At 36.1% G+C, this 19660-nt stretch overlaps 1 long non-coding RNA gene across 1 annotated transcript in view; it reads right to left on the bottom strand.

The window, feature by feature from the left end:
• Positions 1–5485: 5485 nt before the first annotated feature.
• The window catches only part of LOC129498741 (uncharacterized), a 221363-nt gene continuing 207188 nt past the window's right edge, over positions 5486–19660 (bottom strand). The window contains exon 4 of the long non-coding RNA XR_008662193.1: positions 5486–5515. This is a non-coding gene — a long non-coding RNA (uncharacterized LOC129498741). The remainder of the gene's footprint in view (positions 5516–19660) is intronic.

Raw genomic sequence — 19660 nt, forward strand, 5'->3', positions numbered from 1 at the left:
TGTAATTTTTAAAGTCTTAATTCAATTCCACAAAATGCTCCATAAGGAGTCTTTCTTTTAAAAACATCAGAGAGAAACCAGGAAACAGACTTTTAACTCTAGGGAAGAAACAGGATTCCCAGAGGGGAGGTAGGTAGAGGGGGTCGGCTAAATGGGTGATGGGTATTAGGAGGGCACTTATGATAGGCATCAGGTGTGGTATGTAAGTGATAAGTCATTGAATTCTATACCTGAAACTACTTTACTGAATGTTAACTAAGGGAAATGCAAATAAAAACTTGAAAAAAAACCCCACAAATAATTATCCTTACTTTCTCTTTACTCTCCTAACTTAGTTTGGTTCAGACAATTGTAAATCTCTAAGAATTCTCTGAGACACAGAATTCAGCGAAATGACACCAACGCCCCAGCTCTCCCTAGAGAAGTCCCAACTTAGAGCTGTAGATTAGATTTTACAATCATGAGACATGGTGCAAAGAAAAAAAAATATTATTCTTGAAGTACTGTTACTTCTACAAATAAAAGCGTCTTATAAAGATGGCACTGAAAATTAAAAGCTTGTTTTTATTGAAATCCAGGAAGGAAATAAATGGATACTTCTGAAAATATAATTAGCACTGCATTTTAATGGGCTTGAGAATTCATATTTCAAATCATAAAGAAAGCTTTATTAGCAAATGAAATAAATGTAGTAGTTAGGTCAATTATATTTCTTTTTCCCTTGCTTACTAGATATATGCGAAAGCACACCTCTGGTTATTTAAATGGAAAATATCTTCAGAAACCTTATAGTCCACCTCTCTCATTTAATATCTGTGTGAACTGAAATGTGATTAGAGACCATGTCGGCCAGGGGCTGGTGGGAGCAGGCCGGCCTTAGGGGTGGGTGTGAGAGACCTGAGGGAAAGATAAGCAGATCATCTTAAATCTGTAGTCCTTGAAATGACCACATAATAGAAATGTTGTGAGACCAGATGATGATTGCTAGAAATAGCTATTTATTTATTAGGCTGCTTTAATGTAAATGTTGTGGGAAGAAAAAAACCTAAGAGGTGGCCTCAAGGGAGGGAGGATGACTGGTTAACAGAACACTTTGGGAGTCACTTTAACTGAAAAGATTGTTCTTAGGGTAGCACTCAAATAAATCAAAGAATAAACTTGTCTGAGGGGAAAATGAGTAAGAGTTCAGAGGTCAGGTATATGCAAACTAGAAGAGAAAGAAGGAGTCTGGAGAAAGTAGAGGGAGCTCCTCCATAGAACGGGAGGCGGGAGCCACACTAGCAGGGAGGACAACCTCAAGTCCCCTGATGGAAGAGAAAAGATAGTCCCTTTACTTTTAAGGAACAGAAGGTCCAAATACGTCTAAATTTAATTTTGTACCATATGCTGGGCTGTGACGAAGTACAGTGTTCAGTATTGCTTGTCAGTGATACCTTGGGGGGTTGGGGGGCTAAAAGGTCTATTTTTCTTTCACATAAAAGTTGCAAATAAGGAAATAACTATAAGAAGGAGGACGTGAAAAGTTCCTAGAGGGTAGGAGAAGTCACAAATCCGCCTCAGGAATAACCAGTTGTGATAAGGGCACTCTAAAATTCCCGGCAGGTATCGGAAAGGATGCAAGGCTTCCAGTGACACCCAGTAATTATCTTTGAATGCTGCAAGATAACCAGATCTCATGATGTAAGCTATGATTCCAATGAACCCTGAACTGTAAATGCAGTTTGTAAACCAGTATATGTTTGCAATACGAACATGTTAAAGGAAACATAAATAAATATTATGATTTATATACGTATTTTTACTTAAATACTTTTATTGAGTTAACGGCATTCTTTTGGCAGACAACTATGAAATACAATAAAATGTAGGATAAAATAAGCTACACAAATACTTATGACCTAATGAATGTGATTATCACTACATGGTTTGGTTATGTAATTTTATGAAAATAATATTAAATGAGATAATACTATATATTTTTTCTAATGCATCATAAGCCTCTACATTTGAGCAATTTTCTTTTGAAAATGATTCTCTTTACATATAGTATCATAATTCATATATTCATTTAATTTATATTAGATCATATAATATTTTTATGGTTTTATATGATTTTTATATCAGTAATGCAGACCCTACTCTATATAAGCATACATATGTGTACATATGTGCCTACGGGTGTGTGTGCATGTGCATGTGTGTGTGTGTGTATATATGTGTGTGTGTGTGTGTGTGTGTATAGGCAATTCATAAATTAGATTTAAAGTACCCAATAGGGGATCCCTGGGTGGCGCAGCCGTTTGGTGCCTGCCTTTGGCCCAGGGCGCGATCCTGGAGACCCGGGATCAAGTCCCACGTCGGGCTCCCGGTGCATGGAGCCTGCTTCTCCCTCTGCCTGTGTCTCTGCCTCTCTCTCTCTCTCTCTGTGACTATCATATATATAAAAAAAATAATAAAGTACCCAATAATTGGAAAAGCATATGAAAAAGTACAAAAGTAGCAATCTGCGTCTCCTGTTCTGTTTCTACTTATCCCATTGTTCCTCAGTCCAATAGATTACTTCTTGCACGACTGCAAACAAGTGGATTTACCTCTTTAGGCCTTAGTCTTCTTGTCTGAAAAGAGTGCTTTAGCACCAACCAGAGCCATTTTAAGAATTGAATGAAACAATACATTTGAAACTGCATGGTGTTGGGCAGACATTTGGTGCTCACTCAGGTCACATTAACTATTAAATATCTTCGTTGGGACCAAATGTCAATTGTTATAAAACCCATATTTCAACATCTATAAAGATAATAATATGGCTTTTCTTCTTTGATATGTTGATAGAAATCATGTTAATTCTCTTCCTAGTAACAGCAAATATCTACTGGGTTCTTATTAACTGACCTAGGTAGCAAGTAATTTGCAAAGTGGCTAACTCTATGTTTATAAATTGGCATATTTCCTTTCAGTCTTGATTCCTTTTTTCTCCAATGAAAGTGAGAGAGAGAGAGAGAGAGAGAGAGAGAGAGAGAGAGAGGAGAATAAACATCACTGGTATTATTATTATTATTGAAATTGTAGCAGATATGTATAATCCACCAATTAAATTGTTTTGAAATGGATAATATTATTTGGATACATTACTAAAATTGACAATAAAAGTAGAAAGAATGACTAACCTGATGCAAAATCTCAAAAGGACAATTCATAAAAAAGATACTGAGCCAACAGGTTTACGCAGTTAAGATGGTCCAAAACATATATACCGTATTATATCATTAGCGAATATAGAATTTAGCTAATTTATAAAAACTACCCTGAATTGATGCAGGTAGCCAGCAGGAAGCAACAAAACTATAGGGGATTTTTTAAACACTATTTATATGAAAGCTACAGTTGTCACCCACAATCCTACTTTTAGTAAAATAGGATTAATTTTCTTTAGGTAGTTACATTGAGCTGACGCCGACATCCTGTTTCTCATAATTCTGGACCAGGCTTACTCTCACATCCCATTCTTCAGAAATCTTTATCAGGGCCTCCTGCTTCTGATAGTGTAATTAGCACGTATGATAGGTCACATGTCACGTCCTTTAACATATACGTACAAATACACACATAGACAATATGCAGCTCCTGTTCACAGTATTATATGAATAGTTTTATTTTTATTTATTCAAAGAAGAAACTCTTGTGCTTACAAATTACATGTTTTTTTAATGGAGTGCCTTATCATTATTCTTCTTCTTTATTTTAGATCTTTCATTTATTTTTATTAAAAAATAAATAGAATTTATTATAAAATAAATAAAATAAAATAAATAAATTAAATAAATAAATTATTTTTATTTTTAATAAAAATAAATAAGTGGCCCTAATGTTATAGATTTGGCTTTGATTTCTACATGGGCTGCGTAGCATACATTGTGATATGGAACACTCTTAACACCATTATTTTCTGTCAGTGCAGTTTTACTTGTTCTCTGATTTTAAGAGTTCATTAGTAGAATGTTTTTTTACTGTGTTAATTGACTGATTAATTGACTAATTACCAAGTAACTTGTTTTTATTTGTGTACAGTTTTATGAAAATGTCTGTAATATTTATTTTACAGGAATGTGTTTTCCTTGATCTTTTCATTTTGTGTTTATCAATATCTATTCTGAGGTTTGCTATATAATCATTTTTTTATTACATTTCCTGGACACTTAGACCATTCGACCTTTCATCTAAAATGTCAAAGAGGAGAATTTGTCACCGACAGTTGACTGAACAGATATGAGAAGAGGCCAAGGACATGAATAAACTGAGAAAATAAATACGTGGGTTTTTGTTTTTGTTTTTGTTTTTTTTTCTTTTTGTTGAGAAAGTGGTGACTCATTGTGCTAGACTTTGATTGGCTGTCACTCCTGACACTGAAATGGCCTTTCCTGTTCTACCTAACTTCACCAGATTGCTAACCACACTGCACGAACGAGTATGCTCTAGGTGCCTGTGACAATCGGTGCCTTATTCTTGGATTCAACAAACCTTACGTAATTTAGCCTGGCAGAAATCTGCTGCCTCGGGAAGTCTGTCCTCTCAAGCAGAAATGGCCAAAGGATGGTCTAAGAGAAGGGTCATCAGGAAATTCATTTGCTGTCTAAGCTGGGACCCATTCAACAGTGAAACGGATTTTATTCATTCTTGTTTTGGGACAACTCTCTTGGCCAAATTTTGAACTGTGTTCTCCGTAACTGAGATCTACATGTAGCCTTACAGATGTATTGATGGGAGGAAGATTTAAATTAGCTGTAGACAGTTGAAAATCAGGAGAGGTCACATGAGGATGCACATTGCCAATTTCTCTTTAGAATTATCATGAGATACTACCCTGCGTGTCGCACGTTTGGTTCTCTGGGAGGTTTAGTGGGCACAATGTTGATTAGGAAGTGCCCTCAGGATTGATGCTAATGAAAGGGAGAAACCGAGGCAAGGTAGTCGGCGAGAGGCAAGCACCATGACCCTGGGGCAGGAGCTCTAGAGCTACAGCTGCTCAAGGCAGTTCCATACTTATGCTCTGCCTCAAACAGGCATTTGATTTGTGCTGGCTGGTATGAGATTATACTTGGGGACGGGTGCAGGATGACCATATGCAACTGAGACAGTCCCTTCTGGGTCTGACAGCCAAAAGCTGACCATAGAATTCTACCCCCAAGACCTTCCTTGAAGCTGTATTCTGGGGGCACATCAACGTCTTCACCAAAATAAATTATTACTGTTAAGAGAAATAATCAATCAGCTAGAGATGGGTGGCTATGTCCTCGGAATAGGGCGGCATTCCTAATATCTTCTACTTGCCAAAGCCCCCCCACCCCACCCCACAACTGCCCACCCAGTACCTGTTTGGCCTCTGTTTGCATTTGAGCCAGTGATGCTGGATCTAGAGCAGCATGTCCTGCTATTGCTGTTGGCACTGCAGAGGACACAGGTCATTCTTTAGTCTCTTTTGGGGCTCCTGAACCCAACAACAACGTCTTCTCGTTCTCTAGAACAGCGACAAAAACAGGAGCTCACACCTGGTAGCACACAGTGCTCCAGCTTTAAGAAAATATTCTATGATTCCCCTTGACCGTATTGAATTCAATTTGGAATTGTGACTATATACATGTCAAAAGAACCAATATGATGCCCTACATGTAATATAAAGGTGATATTAAAGGGAAATGGTTTCTAATAACCTATTTTTAATAAATGCATCTTGAAGATGATTATACCAGTAGAAATACTGAAGCAGTTAGATGCTTGTATCTGAATGTAGAACCATAGTGAATGCACTCGCTATGAGGGTAGGTTGAAATAATTCTATGACTTAGGCCATTCAAATATTACAAGACATAGTTTCCAAAATGAGGAATGACCCATTCTCTCCCCTGAAAGGTATCTTTTCTTGATCTCCACAGTAATAACATTACCGGAAAAATAGAGTGAGGGCTAAAACTATTCAATAATACTTCATAAAAAAAAACAAAAACAAAAACAAAAAAAACAATACTTCATATTTATGAGTAAGATGAAGTGAAAGTTCTAGTCTCAGCTACTAATAAATCAGTTTTACCTACATGAATAATTAGTGACACGTTCCAAGCGTGAGATATGCAGAACATGGGGCAGATTTTTGTTAAGTAGGACTATTGTCAGTGTCAGTATTGACAGATTTCCAGTATCTTGAGCACAAACGTCAACTGCATCTTTCCATCAGCGATGCCCTAGCACTGGAACACCTGTGTTAAAAACCACTGGAACAAAACCAAAGAACCAAAGCAAAACGAAATCCAAAAGCCTCGAATCAAATTTACCAATCCATTTGTCAGCCCTTGCCTCATTTTACCAAATCCCCAGTGGCCCATTGTCTCCTCTGCTTTCCCATTAAGCCATACTATTACAGGAAGATAATTTATCAAGCTGTCCTGAGCCACATCTAACCTCTATCTATCAAAAATTCTTCATAGTTTCTGGCATTTAAAAAAAGTTATAGCTTAGTTCCCAGGGATGATACAAATGAACCCCCTTTTCACATTTCCTCAAAACTTAGGATATTCTTATAAACTGCAGAGAAAATATGTAAACATGTGCATCATGCCAGTGCATTTCTGGGAAGTTCTAAATATTTAATTCTGCAAATGGGAACATTCATTTTATAAAGATCTTGTTATTCTAATTGATATTATTTCCTTCAGGAGAAAGCATTCTCTGGGCATCTATGAAAGATAATTTTGACTGCCATTTTTCCAATATGATTACGGGGACTTTGTTAAAATTGATTGAGAACTTTGGTATTATATTTAGAGTGCAGCCTTAATGTCCACAATATATAATGAGCCCAGTATTTAATCAATTGGATAGACTGAGGGTGGCTGCGGGGTAATAAAGCACTTGCACTTCAGTCCCACTTTTGTCAGTCACTAACTAGTTCTGTGAACTTAGGTGAAATGCTTAACTTCTCTTGGCTCTGTTTTTCCATCTGTGGAATTATTGAGTTGGAAAACCTGATCTCTGAGGGCCCTTTCAGCTCAAAAATTCACTGACTCTGTTTTCATGATTACCTTTTCTACATTTTTCAGATGTTAAATTGGCAAGAAATTAGGCTTTGAGAATTTTTTTGGAAAGCTTTCAGCTCTGTTTTGCAAATGCAGATGTTTGGTTACATATAGAATTTCCCTGATGCCTAATGATATATGACCTCAGCTGCCTTCAAGCAGATTATCCATCTGCTATCTTATGTTGACTCTGAAAAGATAATTTCAAAATGTCTTCAGGAGACTAGTTCCATGGAATATGACATATCTTGAGACACAGCCAGGCATGACCCATTTCAGCACCAACGGAAGAGGTCTGGAACTTTATCTATTTACTGGCGTGGCGCAAACACCAAGGTGGCTGACCCATCTCAGCTGTTTTCTTGGGGGAAATCTTCATTGACAGGAAGAACATAATATCCAGAAAGTACACAATAGATGGTAGGTAGTAATTACAGTCATGTTGTTGGTTTCCAAGAACCAAAGTAAAATAATAGAACATATAAATCAATGTGGACTGAATTAGATATTAAAATATATTCTTTATTTATTGACAAAATGCTTGAGTTTCTACCATGAGTCTGTGAATAAGATGTGTTTTAAAAATTAGAATTCGTATGTAGACATTTAGCATTATATAAATCTTTCACTGTGGGGCAAGTTAGGAACAATACTCCTGGACCCAGTAGGAAAAATAGACAAAAACTAAACAATTTCCAATAAAACTGGAATATTAGGCCAAGCCATTGACAGGAGCAAGAGACAATAGAGACCCAGTCAGAGAAACTAGAATCCAGTGGAATATGTTACATCAGGAGCAGTATAAAAGTACTGTTGGCTTTAAGGTATCAAAGACTGCACTGGTAGCCAGAGCTCATAACCATTACTCCTAAGTATTTTCTTTCAACTTTCTTTTCTTTTTTTTTTTAACTTTATTTTCTAAAAGTGTTATGAAAGTTCTCAAACTCTGACCTGTAGATACAAGTTTAGCTTCTTTTAAGATCTTTATAGGCCCCCTAGCTTTTAAAGACAGCGTTCTATAGCATAAACAAATCAAATACATACATATCCACGTTACTTTTAAATTTTAGTTAAGAATTGAAATTACCTTTTTATTTCTTACGTGGGCTCTAAAACATGATGGACCACGATGTCTCTGCCACTATCTTTCATACACCTAGTTTTCAAATGTAGCGGCAGATTGTTCTTATTCATGTTAAATTTAATAATTAATGAAACCGAAATGCTTTTTTAGTCATTTAATTAGACATTTTTTAAAGTTTTGAATTTACAACTTTCCTCTCCTACTTTTATATTTTTCTCGAGTCATAAGCATTCAGGGGTCCTTTGAAATGGGGATAGGCCATATGCTTTGTCCATAATGTGTCTATTGCATAAGACAGTTCTTTCTAGGGATGAAAGCATCCGGGTGTAAAATAACTGGCAAGGGTTGAAAGTGGTGTATGGAGAGCATGTGACCATTCCAAGGAGGACAGCCATTGGAAAACACATAATTTCAAGAGATGAAACTACTCTGTATAAAGCCAAAGGCTGTGAAGGAAGCTAAGGCTATCAGTTATCATGATGGCCACACTTCAAGAAACCACGTGAAGAGGAAAATTAAAGCTACAGCCTGGCAAACACTGGCATGTCGATTGTCCTAAACATTTATCCAGGACACATTCAGACACCCAAAATATATCTCACATATATCTGACAAAGGCTACTAAAAATGGGTCACATGTTTTGTATATATATTATATAAATATAATATATTTTATTTATTATATATTATATTTAGTCTATATTTTATTATATGTATCATATATTTAATGAATTTATTATATATTTTATTATATGTATTACATGTTATATGTATTATATTATATTTATTATGTATATTTATATTATATTATTTATTATATATTATATTTACATAATATACAATTAATTTTAATTATAATTAACCTAGTTAAAATTAATTTCAGATAAAGACTTTAATAGTATTTTTGATGTAAGTATGCCGCATGTAGATTTATACTAAAACAAAACAAAACGAACAAAACAAAAAAAGCCAGTATTCATTATTTATCAGAAATCCTGATTTAACTGGGCATCCTGTAATGTCATTTGTTAAATCTGGCAACCCTGATTATAAACATGCAGAAACACAACCGAGTGAAAACAGACACAATCCCCGTTCCAGTGTGTGGCAGTGAAATTGAGAGAAAAACACTGATCAAATAACCACACAAACAAATGTAAATTGTTTCTGCAGCAAGTATATGAAGGGGAGCAGAGATGATGCTTTGAGGCTTCACGGGAGGTTCTGACCTGATTAGAGGTTAGAGTTGCCTTTTATGTGTTTGAAGGAACAGGAGGAGTTAACCAAGCTCAGTCCTGGGGCCCTGGGGGAGGGAAGCCAAAAAAGAGCATTCTAAGCAAGAAGGGAGACTCTGTGCGTAGAGATATCATAGGAAAAGACAACGCCACAGTAGATTGAGTGAGTGGGGATTAAAAGCGGAGCACATGTGTGTCCTATTAAAACCTGTCTTCACCTTAAAAACCAAGATGAGACCTTAGAGTTTGCAGTAAAGTGAGGGAAGTGTGTAGATTAGTGCACGAAAAGTGCTTGGAGAGATCCCGCAGTCAATGCCTTAAACGCCCTCTGATAACTTTATACCTCATCTCCTGCCTCTCTTCCAGATTTTGGATCATAGAGTTAGAATTATTTCCTTAATCTATTATTATTTCTCTATTATTTCACTATTTATAAAATCACTCTTGGTATTTCTTCCAGATAATAGATGAATTTCAACGTCCCAGACGGTGTGACTTTATTTCCCCTCTGGCCCACCCCATATGTGCTTCAACTGTCCCCCTTATTCTGTATTTCACAAAGGCCCACCTTAACACCAGAACTATAGGCTAAGATCACTCAAGAGAAGTTAATAATTTTCTGTCATCTTCCTGGTGGATAATAAAATTTCTTCAGAAGGAACACAGCATCAGAATTGTTTCAGGGTAACACAGAAGTTGGTTTTGAGGGAGATGTTCTTCTCATTCCTGTATGAGAAGCATAGAATCTTACAATGTAGAAACTCATCACATACTTTGTCACTAAGAAGCTTGTTAAACTTTTTAAACTTGGGAAATTGTAGAAAGATAAAAAAATACTGATCCAAAGAATTTTGTCCACTTATTTAAATCCACACTTAGAAACTGTAGGAAATTATCAGTTTGAGCTGTTTTTTGAGCCATTTCAACTGAAAGTGATACATTTCTGTACTTTTTACATAACATCTTATTATTCTTATTGTGCCAATCCCAGCAATGTCTGTTTGCATTTTTTCACTAAGTCTGAAAATGTGCAATCTTCTGGTTACTCTGAACAGTTGGGGTTAAGGCAAATATCTCATCATATAAACAAGGAAAACCCAAATTATTATTTTTTTAGAATATTCCATTACTTCAGTATCGTAGTTTTTAACATAAATTCATACAGCACATTGGAAATGACTGGAATATAAAATGATTTGTTACTTCTCTCAAAGAACATTTGTTGGGGGACTCCTACCTGGACTTATCCATGAAGGAGCCAAGACAGTACATCCGTGCATTTACAGTTTAAAAAGTCAATCAAGAGATTGAGAGGGCAGCCCGGGTGGCTCAGCGGTTTAGCACCTGCCTTCAGCCCAGGGTGTGATCCTGGAGACCCAGGATCGAGTCCCATGTCGGGCTCCCTGCATGGAGTCTGCTTCTCCCTCTGCCTGTGTCTCTGCCTCTCAATCTCTCTCTCTCTCTCTCTCTCTCTCTCTCTCTCTCTCTCTCTCTCTCTCATAAATAAAATCTTTAAAAAAAAACACAAAAAAATAAAAATAAAAAGTCAGGAAGAGGAAAACATTAAATATAATGCAATGTTGTAATGCAAAATCGGAAATCAGATATATTCAAGTTACAGGGGTTATTATAAAGGGGGTAATTTTGTCTCAGGGTTCAGGGAAGGCTTATTACAACTAACATGGTATGCAAATTCAATTCTGAAACAAGGTGTGAAAGCAGTGAGGGGGGGTGAGAGGGAGAGAGAGAGAGAGAGAGAGAGAGAGAGAGAGAGAATGAGAGAGAATGAGCAGATTCCAGGCAGCATGGAAAAGAAGCACTGTCATAATCAAGAAACTAAGAGCAGCCCATTGCAATGGAGGCGATTTGAGGTGAAGATGTGGGATAGTCTGGAAACTCATAACAAATGTCTCTGGGTGGTGCTAAAGATTTGGGAGAGTGATACAAAGCTGATAGGCAGCTTTTGAAAGGTTGAGTAATGATACTGCTAGTTTTGAGGGGGAGCCCGGTAGATTCAATAATCGCTTGCAAGATTAGGGTAACATAATTTGATAACAAAATGCAAAGGTGAGAAAATGCGTTAAAAATAGTGTGTTTAGTAGATGAAGAAGTCATCCCCAGATGTTTGTAAACCGAACACATTTAAAATAATATTTACTATTTGTTCCATACCTGTCCTAAAAATGTGAAATTTTTCGGTAGCTACTTCACATCCCTTATTCTCAATTTTTCAAACTTGTCTACAAAAAAGCAATGAGAGCTATAATTCTTAAAGATGAAACTACGATGGAGAGAGGTTAAACAGCTTGCCTGAGCTTGTATTAACATCGCTGGAGAAATCAAGTTTTTCTTAATAAAGACCCCATGTTTTTGCATTGACTGTGCTTTTGAGAGGTGGTATAGGACCTAGGAAAGATTTTAGAATAATGGTTGGAAAGAAGACAGATTTCAGGGTAGAGAACAATAAAAATACAAAGTAATGAAGCGGGGAAGACACATGCAGTTGAATAGTTGGAGAACTTAGGTTTTGAAGTCAGCACTTTCTCGAGCTCTTAAGAGATAAGGGTAAAGGACATTAAGTGTGTCAAAGGACATCAACTTAAACTGGTGCAGGGGGAATGGGAGATGGAGATTCTCACACTTAACCGAAAGACTAATTTCCTGTCAATGCCTCATTTATAGAAGTTTGAGACTTATCTCCTGACCAATGAACATGGCCAAGAAGTCATCCCCATTCTCAAGCCAATGAGCCTACTACTTGGATTCCGGCTGCACTTCCCTCCTCTTAGCACTCCTTTCCCAAAATAAACACAGCCCACCCAACGGACTTGCCCTCAACGGACTCGCCTCTAGCTTGCTGTACCATCCATTTCTCCAATTGCAATTTCTCTGCCATTCCCAAATAAACTCAATTTCTGGGGATTCAGACTTGTTTATCTCTTTATTCAGGCTGACAAGTGAAAAAGGAGAAAATAATAAAAGGAACAATGCTACGCAACACGTGGTATGGTTGAAAGTTCAATCACGGAGTGACAAAGGACCAGATCAAGAAGTGGAAATATAACTTGAATAAGTAGCAGTAGAAGGGCACTTTAAGGTCTCATTTTCCTCTGAGTCTTGGTAAAAAGGAATTAAAAGGGTTTAAATGATAAACTTTGCTTTTAAGGGCAAAGAAGTAGGTTTTCCAAAGCTTTGTTTTAGGAGATTTTGTTTACTTTGTTTCTAAATCTAAAATTTGTCCTTCCTTTTTCTCCTAAAATTGATGTGTTCCCAAAATTATAGTTAACTGAAGTGTCTGATAAGGTGGCTTCTAGCTAATCAAGGCTTTTATCTGTGTTGTTTTTTCACTGGCAGATTAATTGCCTGAATTGCCTTTTTATTTTTAAGTAGTCCTGAGAAGGAAATTTAGCAATTAAAATGATTTAGACTCTGAAGCTTATGTAGCAGTTCAAATGACATTTGAAAGATAGTAGGGGAAATTAATGAATGATTGTACAAAATAATATGCAGCAGGAATATGTTTGTTGCTATAATTAAAAGTGTATAACTTAGTGATCCAGGTCAATTTTACAAAGAATCAACCATTAGGATTTTTCAAATGGCTTTAAAAATTGATTGTCTCTAATCAGTCATATTTCAACTTCAGACATGGATTTGAATATTTAATTAACCGATTTTGAAGTAATGTGCTATGCACTTTATTTAATGTAGTTGATAAGTACTTTCTCGTAGCGATGTAGTGAGTATTCATAAAAGTTTAATTAACTAGAAACTTCAAATCAGTATATTAAGAACAGATTTTTATGTTTTTAATTATTAAAGAGAATGTGCCAATACAGATTTTTAACACTTCATTTTAAGCATTGCTTTATAGATTCACTAGAGAAAGATAAAACAGGAAATACAATCTTTAAGACATTTAATTATCAGAAATCATACCAACAAATAAGAACACTGTTAAAAATTAAAAGTACGGGGGATCCCTGGGTGGCGCAGCGGTTTGGCGCCTGCCTTTGGCCCAGGGCGCGATCCTGGAGACCCGGGATCGGATCCCACGTCGGGCTCCCGGTGCATGGAGCCTGCTTCTCCCTCTGCCTCTCTCTCTCTCTGTGACTATCATAAATAAATAAAAATTAAAAAAATTAAAAGTACGTATTTCTAGACTTGCTCCTATGAAAGTATAGGTATACAATGATGCATAGCTATGTACACATATAATTTCACAAAATGGAATCATTACAATCCATGCAACAGATTTTTTTCTTTTAATATATGTTGACTGTATTTCCAAGCTAATAAATATTGATTTGCATAAATATACATTTAACTGTATAGTTTCACTCTATGCATTTATGTAATCAACAAAAATTAATTATAGGTATATAAATTATAATTATATAACGTATTATATGCGTATACTTATATATATATTCTAATTATTTACTCTGATTTTTTTTCACCTTGGGAGAAAAATTTACAAATGGAATTTAAGTATGTCTTCTGAAACGACAATTCAAAGCTCCATGTTTCTTTTGTGAGAGTGTCAAGTAAACCGTGGCCCCTGGGCCACATGTGGTTGGCCACCACGTGTAAGTAAAGTTCTTTTGGAACACAGCAACACTCATTGGTTTACATAGTCGTTCTGGTTTCTTTTACCATAGTTATGACAGAGATGTATATATATTTATTGTGTCTATTATAGCCTGAATTACTTACTATTTTCTTCTACAGAATAAGTTTGCCCTGTGTAGAGCTTTATCCTCATGGTCTTATATCTAATTCTATTCTTATTGACAGAATAGTAAATACAAAGCAAAATGAAATGAAACAAATTATGTCTTAATTTACCTAACTATTGAAATTGAATGTGTCCACATATGCATATTGCCTACATATGTCTTCCATTCTGACCACCATTTTCCAGTAGGACATTCATTTTTTTCTTGCTGATTTTTTTTAAAAGATTTTATTTAGTTAGTTATGAGAGACACAGAGAGAGAGAGAGAGGCAGACACAGGCAGAGGGAGAAGCAGACTCCCCTCAGGGAGCCTGATGCAGGACTTGATCCCAGGACCCCGGGATCATGCCCTGAGCTGAAGACAGATGTTCAACCACTGAACCACCCAGATAACCCTTTCTCGCTGATTTGAGAAAACTCTTAATGCTAAAGTTGTGAGTTTTTAAAACAATTTCATTAAGGTATAATTTATATACCATAAAATTTCCCAGTTTTTTTTTAATTTTTATTTATTATTATTTTTTATTTATGATAGGCACACATGAGAGAGAGAGGTAGAGACACAGGCAGAGGGAGAAGCAGGCTCCATGCACCGGGAGCCCGACGTGGGATCCGATCCCGGGTCTCCAGGATCGTGCCCTGGGCCAAAGGCAGGCGCCAAACCACTGCGCCACCCAGGGATCCCAAATTCCCCCGTTTTAACTGTATAATTCAAGATTTTTAATAAACTTACCAAGGTATGCAACCATCAGCACAATCCAGTTTTAGGTCATATCATCATTTTCAAAAAGATCTCTAATGCCCATTGCAGCCAATCCCCACTTATGCTCCCAGCCAGGGGCATCCACTATTGTCAAATCTATTTTTTGTTGTTAAATATTTGCCTTTTCTGGATCTTCTTTTAAATGAAATCATAGAATATGTGGTCGTTAGAATAATATTTGTGTTTGTCCATGTTCAAGTGCATGAACATTTGAATTGTTTGCACTCTTGGCTATTTTGAATAAATGCTGCTACGGACATTTGCATACAAATCTTTATTCAGAGATATGTTGACAGTTTATTTGGGTAGATACCTAGAATTAGAATCGCCGGATCCTATTTTACATTTTTGTGTAATTTATTTAAAAAGCTGCCAAATTATATCTAGACTGGTGACACTATTTTACATTCCCACTAGCAGTGATGAAGGTTCTAATTTCTCTGCATAACCCTTGTTATTGTTTGTTTTTATCATACACATGCTAGTTAAGTCTGAAGTAGTATTTCACTGTGGTTTTGATTTGAATTTTCCTAATAATTAATGAGGTCGAGCATCTTTCCATGGATACTGATCATTCCAATATATTCTGTGGAGAAATGTCTATTCAAAGCTTTTGTCAATTTTGAATTGGTCTTTTTATTATTATTTCTACATCCTCAATCCAAATCTTTTATCAGATATGATATACAAATGCTTTCTTCTCTATTATAGGTTGTCTCTTCACATTTTTAAAAGATTTTATTTAAATTTTAATTAAATTTAATTTTAAAGATTAAATTTAAATTTTAATTAAATCTTTAAATTTTAAAGATTTTATGAGAGACAGTGAGAGAGAGAGAGGCAGAGACACAGGCAGAGGGAGAAGCAGGCTCCATGCAGGGAGCCTGACACGGGACTGGATCCCCGGTCTCCAGGATCAGGCCCTGGGCTGAAGGTGGCGCTAAACCGCTGAGCCACCAGGCTGCCCATCTCTTCACATTTTTTGCTGATAATTTTTGAAAAACAAAACTTTAAAAAAACTTTTATGAAGTCCAGTTTATCTATTTTTTCTTTTATCACCTATACTTTTGATGTCGCAACTATAAAAGTCACTGCCCAACCCGTTGCCATGAAAATTTAAGTCCGTGGTTTTTCTAAGAATTTTACAGTTTTTGCTCTAATAGTCAGGTCTTTAATCCATGTTTTCTTTTTGTGGATATGTGATATATTATAAAACATAGTGAAGGAAATCTGAGGCTGTGAAGAGAAAAAGTATATGCCATGAATATGCCTTTGCCTGTTTCTCGATTTTTATACCACAGGACTAAATATTTCAAACAATAAAATATTCTATATAAAAGAAATGCATACACTTATGTGAAAATATCATAAACCATATATATATAGATTTTAAAAAGAGAATCCCCCTTTAGCATGGAAGAGAACTTTTGAGGTTTCTGTCATAATTGAAAATAGCAAGAACCTTTTCCTAGGAAATTTGGAATCTCTGGAGGTTTAAAATTCACCCTATTTGACAGATTCTATAGGCCAAGAACTGAATTGTGAATGTGGCAACTACATACCTAAAGCTACGGTACAAACATAGCTTCAGGTCATCCTGTAGAACTCAGAGCATCCAGGTAGATCTCTGTGTTGACGGATGCCAACGAGCTCTTCTATACGGCTGTGCTCTAGGAGGTCACTTTTTTGCCTGTTGAGTAAGGCGATGCATCTAACAGAATGTGTTTGCTGTGCTTAACTGCTGTGCAGGTAAACATCAATTGTTACATTCTCATAAAATGCTCTGTGAATGACTTTTTTTGAGACAAGGGCATGACACTTTTTTTTTTAATCCACATCAAAACAAAGGTAGAAACGTACTTGGTGGTTTAAGGACCTACAACCAAGATACTATGAAGAAAGCCAAGGACAGATTTAAATACCCTAGGGAAGCTACCATTGACTAGAACATCCTCAACAGTTTAGTAATTAAAGATCTGTTATTAGGGACTCCTGGGTGGCTCAGCGGTTGAGCATCTGCCTTCGGCTCAGGGCGTGATGCCAGGATCCTGGGATCAAGTCCCGCTTCGGGCTCCCTGCATGGAGCCTGCTTCTCCCTCTGCCTGTGACCCTGCCTCTCTCTCTGTGTCTCTCATAAATAAATAAATAAAACCTTTTAAAAAAAGATTTGTTATTAATCCTAACCTCACACTTGAGTAATTTCCATTCATTATTTGTGATTTTTGGGTTGTTCATCTTTTGTGTATGAATGTTTACATATCTAAGTATACATTTTGTCACAATTCTAGACTACACTAAAGAGATGGTTTCTGGAAACACAAGAAAAAGAATAATATGATTATATGGAACTTGCATAAATAAACTAAATAAAACATACCAAGAATCACTATCTTGTTAAAATTTATTGAATATCATTTTTAGGTGAATTTAGGTCTGAAAAATGGGTTTAAGGATGCTCTTTACTTCAGCAAGGTCATAGAGAACATTTCACTCTTGACTGGTGTGCTTGAGAAACTTTACATAGTTGCTGATATAACTAGGAAGATATGATGACTGTCAAAAATATTTCTATACGCATTGTTAAAAGTATGTTACTGAACTCTTTCCTTAGTATCATTTAATTAAAATTTGAATCAACTATTTATATGGAACAGAAATGAAACCAAAAACTATTCGATAATAAAACTGATATAAACACTGATCAGAAGAGATGGGGTTTCAAAACCAGGAATGATTGTGACAGATCATACCAACCAAATATGAGTTAGAAACACATTTTTTTTAGAGAACATCCCTAGTTAAATGTTGAATAACTTACAATTATAAGAGAGCTAGAAAGCTATTCTATGAGTTAGCAGAATCAGTTTTCTAAAGGGTGAATCCTGTTAATGCTATTGTTAAGCTAGATTCGCATAGCAAATCTGCAACTTGAGATTAGTAATGCCAAATGTGAAGTTCCTTAGTCATATTTAAAGAAACAGCTACAAAGTTAAAGGATGTAGGATATTGAACAACTGTTAATAAGATACAAAACTGGAAGCAGCACATGATTAAGCTCTGTGTATTTCGAAAATGTAAGATGCTTGTAGGAAAACATCTCATTTAATAAAAAGCAGGATTAATAGAAAAACAATTTCAAATCTAAATAGTCAGCAGCTCCACAGTACTTTGTGCTGGCCCAATTAAATGTGAAATGCCTCATTTAGATTTCTGCCATCATTTTCAGGAATGATACTTATAAGCTATAGTTTTTCAAGCATATGATTGGCCTTGAGAGTGAAAGGCTTTGAAGCAGTGTGACGTGAGGACACATGAGAAAGGATGAAATGTTTCAATTACACAAGGCAAGACTTAAGGGGTTCAGATGTCCAAATATTTGATGTCCTATGATGAGAAATAGGGACTACAGTCAACTGTGCTGCTTTAGATGACAAAAGCAACTTCCACGGATGGTAATTATTCAGAGGTAGATTTTAATTCAAAACAAAGTGATGTGTTCCTGTAACTATTAGAGCTCCAAGGAAGAATGGGCTGTCTCTCAAAGCGTTTGCTCCTGTCACTGGAAGGGTTCTAGTCGTCTGTAGATGAACACTGGTCATGGATATCATGGAAAGCATTCTCTTCTTTGAAGGAAGGTATAATTAACTGACCTTTCCGCTTGTTTCCACCTCTCAGATTTTCATTTTATGATCACTTTGACACATTTCAATGGTATAACTTGTCATTTCCATCTCCAAATTGAGGCAGATGGCACATGAACCAGTAGGACTAGTGACAGTGTTCCTTCAGACATTACTAGGAGGCAATTCATATTTTACATATACATTGTTTTCACTTTTATTTATATTATATCCAGAAAATGTCTAAATGTATATATAGAGATATAGTCATCAATACATGCATTAAATAATTTACCAAATTTTGGTTTTAATGCATTATTTTTTCTCAGGATTTGTATTTTAAAGATTCTATTCCGTTCTAGTTTTAAACTACTAAAATACACTGTTTGGATGGACTTTTGTTTTAATAGAGAGCTTAAACATTCCAAAAGATTGGTTTTATACAGAGGCCTGTTTATGCTCTATATTTCATGTAGTCCAAAGACAATGATTAAAGTGTCCAGGTGGGGATTTAGATTCTAAATCCCAAACCACAGAGACAATATGCTTGATCCTCCCACCACCCAGCCCATGGCACTTAGATAGTTTTAACTTGTTTTGGTTTTATATTGTATGACTTTAAATATTTCACTTTTTCAGGTAGGGATTTAATTTCCTTCTGTTGAGCTCACCTCTGCACTTTCTTACTCTATTACATTTTATCCCATGGGGAAAGAGAATGTCCAGGTGACTCCGCCATAGTCGTTATATTCTAGCTAATTTCATCCCATTCATTCAGAAATTTAAAGACTCCTCAGGGGATCCCTGGGTGACGCAGCGGTTTAGCGCCTGCCTTTGGCCCGGGGCGCGATCCTGGAGACCCGGGATCGAATCCCACGTCGGGTTCCCGGTGCAGGGAGCCTGCTTCTCCCTCTGCCTGTGTCTCTGCCTCTCTCTCTCTCTCTCTCTCTGTGTGTGTGACTATCATAAATAAATAAAAATAAAAATAAAAAAATTCTAAAGACTCCTCAGCCCCTCTGTTTGAAGCTATTTCACTGTTATTCTTGTGTTTCCAGCGGGGTTACGTTACTATTTTCCCTTTTCCTGGCATACTGAAAAAAGTACAATCAAATACGTACTTAATTTACCATAATCTCTTTTTTTTCTTTTTTTT

The sequence above is a fragment of the Nyctereutes procyonoides genome, unplaced genomic scaffold (assembly GCF_905146905.1).
Source record: "Nyctereutes procyonoides isolate TBG_1078 unplaced genomic scaffold, NYPRO_anot_genome, whole genome shotgun sequence".
NCBI classification, from domain to species: Eukaryota; Metazoa; Chordata; class Mammalia; order Carnivora; family Canidae; genus Nyctereutes; species Nyctereutes procyonoides.